Source organism: Engraulis encrasicolus, chromosome 17, assembly GCF_034702125.1.
Source record: "Engraulis encrasicolus isolate BLACKSEA-1 chromosome 17, IST_EnEncr_1.0, whole genome shotgun sequence".
Lineage (NCBI taxonomy): Eukaryota > Metazoa > Chordata > Actinopteri > Clupeiformes > Engraulidae > Engraulis > Engraulis encrasicolus.
This window is the reverse complement of record NC_085873.1, coordinates 34,274,532-34,279,531: the sequence shown is the minus strand read 5'-3', so window position 1 is coordinate 34,279,531 and position 5,000 is coordinate 34,274,532. Positions and strand designations below refer to the sequence as shown.

The 5,000-nt window shown below is 43.4% G+C and overlaps 1 protein-coding gene and 1 long non-coding RNA gene across 2 annotated transcripts in view; both read right to left on the bottom strand.

The window, feature by feature from the left end:
• The window catches only part of LOC134466792 (rho GTPase-activating protein 44-like), a 136,593-nt gene that overhangs the window by 75,609 nt on the left and 55,984 nt on the right, over positions 1–5,000 (bottom strand). The gene's annotated exons all lie outside the window — the stretch shown is intronic.
• LOC134467447 (uncharacterized) overlaps positions 4,650–5,000 on the bottom strand; it is a 1,791-nt gene continuing 1,440 nt past the window's right edge. Inside the window, exon 2 of the long non-coding RNA XR_010038555.1 lies at positions 4,650–4,832. This is a non-coding gene — a long non-coding RNA (uncharacterized LOC134467447). The remainder of the gene's footprint in view (positions 4,833–5,000) is intronic.

Below are 5,000 nucleotides of genomic sequence, written 5' to 3'. Positions count from 1 at the left end.
GCGTGCGTGTGTGCATGAGCGTGTGTGTGTGTGTGTGTGTGTGTGTGTGTGTGTGTGTGTGTGTGTGTGTGTGCGTGCGTGCGTGCGTGCGTGCGTGCGTGCGTGCGTGCGTGCGTGTGTGTGTGTGTGTGTGTGTGTGTGTGTGTGTTTGTGTGTGTGTGTGTGTGTGTTGGCTGGCCAGGCTGATGTTGCTGTGAAGCGTGACTCATACATGTGTCTGGAGCACTGTGGTCACTATGGTGATACACCCGGCCTGCAGTGAACACACACACACACACACAAACACACACACATACACACACGCACGCAGGCACGCACACACACACACACACACACATACAAACACTCACACACACACACACACACACACACACACACACACACACACACACACACATACACACACACACACGCACACATACACACGCAGTCTCCTTTCTCTCTCTCTCTCTCTCTCTCTCTCTCTCTCTCTCTCTCTCTCTCTCTCTCTCTCTCTCTCTCTCTCTCTCTCTCTCTCTCTCTCTCTCAAACACACAAAAACACAATAATATGTATTTTCTGAGTCAGCCACAATGTCCTCCACCTCCACCTCCAGCTCCTCCCTCCTTTAAAGGGACACTGTGCAGGAAATGGTCAAAAAAGGTACTGCAACTATGCTGCTCATTGAAACTGGGTTGCCTATTGCCAAATGTGATCTTTACATGAAAGTTTATTGAGTAATACACAAAAATGTTTTAATGTTGTCCAAGTAGAGTCATTTTTGCAGCTAAAAATGGCTATTTTTGGAAATTCAAAATGGCGGACCATGGAGAAGATCCCCTCTTTCATGTATGAAAAGGGCAATTTTTCCAGTCAAAGTGAATACTTAGAATTTGATGGTGGTGGCAAGTATTCATGAAAAAGGTAACATTAGTGAATGGGCATCATGGATTCTGGAAATAAACAACTACAAATCTCACACAGTGTCCCTTTAAGGCAGGGTTGGACTGGGTCAAAAAATCAGAGCGGGCATTTTCAGCCAACACCGGCTGCCAGGCATTGACATTGAGGCCAGTGACAACATTTTCAGTCATATATTACTAGCAACTTTTTATCTCAACGGCAAAAATGAATATTTGAATCTTAGTACTCGAATCAGCTGTATGAGGACTGATACTACGACATTGAGAGGAGGAGCGGGCCAAAATCATCAACAGTCCACCGGGCAAATGCCCTGTAATGCCTTATGGCCAATCCAGTCTGTTGACTTTAAAGTGGACATGAAACACTAGACAAAGTTGTCCTCATTAGAAATATTGAGTATTAGTCTATCCATTCGAGTTGCCTTAATAGTGTCAGTGACACTGGTTAAAATATATCAAGTTTGAGAAAGATACATTTTTGCAACTGTGTAGCGCCATCATGTTCCACGGCAGAACGTTACATCACTGGGTGTGTTGCCTTGGAAATTCTACAGTAGCAAGCATCGGAGACGAACACAACGAGATTGAGAGATTTTACTATTATGGAGAACGGTAATAAGCAGAGGACAAAAGGAGGGCATTATTGTATTGCACCTGGCTGCAAAAATGAATTTTACCGTTTAAAGGCTAGTAAGAGCAAGGCAGTTCATTTCCATCACCTGCCCTTGAAGCGCAAAACGGTCCTCCACCGTTGGTTGGCCGCGCTAAAGAGGAAAAACCCTCCGGTCAACAACTATGCCAGGGTCTGCAGTGACCATTTTTTGGATGAAGATTACATAGAGGAAAAGATATTTGATCAATCAGGGTGTCTAGTGACTAGGTCAACCAACAGGCTTAAATTGGACGCAACCCCCTCTGTGTTCAAGTTTACAACATATGGCATAGCCTAGGTACTACTGACCGACCTACCCAGTAGACCCAAAAGTTGCGCTGCGCCTGAAAAGACGACAACGGCGCACTCATCTAGTAGAACAACTTCAGGTACGATAGTATGAAAGACAGACTAAATCCTAAATTAATCACCAAGGGTAACACAAAACATTGTGCAATTCAATGTTAGCTTTGAACACTTGCAACTTTACAGCTGTCGCCCACCTGTTAACAGGTTGTTTATTTACTTGGGGTGTGTTAAGATTAAATGTCAGGCGATCGCTACCTCCATCTACACCATGTCCGCTAGTGGGCGTGTCAGGATACATTAAACTTCCAACCTTATAACATTTTAGGCCATAGGCTTGGGTGCAGTTATTTAATAGTTGTTTGGCTTTCAGTGGTATAGTACCCAACCCAACACATCCATTATGTAGCCTATATTTAGTAGGCCTAATGTCTTGTTGCATTACACCAAATGGCAAACACGACCCTTTTTAACCAGTCATTTACCTTCAATATTCATCATCATCATCATTATGGGATAGCTTATTTCCCATTCAAGTATCAAAATCTGACATACAAAGATAAGTATAACCACAACTTCACAAAGGAAGAATGAAACATTCAGATTATTTTACTACTGAATAAAACAATGCACCCTGCTGAAATAGATCTACAAATTACACAGTATATCACCTTAGTATAAAATTAACACAAGCAAACAAATGCATTTGAACTGCAAACATATTCTTTATTTCCGTAGGTCAGGCATACATCCATTCATGTTGAGGTAGACGGCGAAAGTACTACTGAGTGTGACATTCTGGAAGAACATCAATTAGGCCTACCTAAAACCGTGAGTGTAGGCACACAGACTGATGAAGTGCAGCAGTACAGTCAAGGCACAATGACAGGCAACATTGACAGTTGGATTAGCCATGACCATCCTTACAGCAAGCCAGTGCGGGACTTAACACCCTTGCCAGCACCAAAGCCTGCCGCCTGCTTAAGTGACTCAGAGTGGGATGACTTAGATGAGGGTAGTGCAATGGAAGAGGAGGAGTCAGATGAGGATTTTGAAATGAGGGAAGACCACCTAGAAAGCAGTGAGGAGAATGACAGTGAGGAGAGTGACAGTGAGAGTGTGACTGAATGCGATGTAGACGCCATCTCTGACCGCAAATGCATCGCTTCAATTTCAGAGATTAAAAAACTCTTCAAGTTATGTCACCTAGAAGGATGTGGAAAATGCCTTACTCAACCAGCAGTTATAAAGAAGAGTGGGTTTGGGTTGAAAATTGAAACAGAGTGCATTGATGGTCATAATTACACCTGGACATCGCAACCACTTGTCAGGGGGATGATGGAGTGCAACATCACTATACCAGCAGCGACCTTTGTTACTGGCAGTGAATGTAGCCCCTTCCTTGAGATATGTGACACCATTGGCCTGGAATGTTTGTCGAGTAGAGAATGGTTCAACATTCAGAAGGCCTACATAATACCAGAGATAAAAAATGTATGGACCACCCATAATGAGTCTCTGCTGGCTGCTGCGGGGGATGAACCTCTCCTGCTGTGTGGTGATTGTAGATACGACAGCCCTGGGCACAATGCCACATTTGGAACTTACTCCCTCCTTGACACCAACTCAGGCCTGGTGCTGGCACAGGAGACTGTGAAGGTGACGGAAGTAAAAAATAGCTATTGGTTGGAGGTAGAGGGCATGGAGAGGTGCCTATCACAGCTGAAGGAGCATGGTGTGTCCGTGTCCGTGTTGGCTACAGACTGCCATCCCTCTGTACAAAAAGCACTCCGCCTAAATCATCCACAAATCAACCACCAATATGATCTGTGGCACATTGTGAAAGGTGTAAAGAAGAAGCTGTTAAGATCAAAGAATGAAGACCTGTATCAGTGGATACAAATGATAACCAACCACCTTTGGTACTGTTCAAGCAGTTGTGGGGGAAGTTCAGCCAGGGCGAAAGAGAAGTGGACATCCATCTTGCTCCACATCACAAATGTTCACGAGTGGACCTGTGGAGAAACGATGAACAAGTGTGAACATGCACCTTACACAGCTGAGGAAGAAAGAATGCGTCCCTGGTTACAGCCTGACTCAGCTGCTTTTGAAGTCCTCCAGAAGGTGGTTCTGGACAAGGCCCTCCTGAAGAAACTGGAGAAAACATGTGAATGTGTACACACAGGTCAACTTGAGTCACTTCACTCCCTGTACACCAAATATGCCACCAAAAGGAAGAAATTCCTAAAGGAAAGTTTCGAAGCACGCCTCCAGATTGCTGCAATAGATCACAATGTCAATTCCAACAGACAAATGGCAAAAAGAAAAGATGGAGAGATACAATTCAAGCACCAGTTCTCAAAGGGAGCACAACACTACATCACCACTCCCAGGAAAGTGAACAAGGACTATAGTTTTAGGAAGGACATTGTGTCAGGCGTAGTCAAGAGGTGCAGATCTGTTTCCATCCGAGCAGCACTGCAACAGTCAAACCCCGACCCAGTGGTCACACTGGCACAGCACAAAGGTGTTCTAAAGCCTGAGAAGGCCTTTTCAATACAAAGGCATCTCAGCCGATTTGCACCAGGAGCTCCTAGATAAAAACAAAATCACACACAGGATTGATAAACAATCACAATACAAAACAAAATCACACACAGGATCAATAAACAATCACAATATAAAACAAATTACACTTGCATGGTTTCATTAATGTAATGTAGGCTAATATAATAATTCTGTCACATTCCAAATGTTAAGTGCAAAAGAAAGTGGTTCAAATAGAAGTCTTGGATATATAATATAGTTATTATTTGATTTAAAAAGAGTATTCAAATCCATGATATTGTGGCGATGGGTATAGGTGCCGTATGGTGGTTACAACGCAGGCTGGTATTGGCATCCTGTTTCTCCTCCCCAGGTGTCCTCTTGCCCAGAGAGTGAACTGCCTGTATGCCATTAACCTGTACAGACTGGAGAAGAAAAGTTGAATCAGACATCTTAGGTTTGATGTGGTGTTAAAAGTGTAATGCAGGGTTCACAATGAGGCCTATTTAATAATAATAATAACAATAATAATAATAACAACAATAAGGCCTAGTCCCTTTTCTTCACTCCATTCTACATAATGGTCTACATTA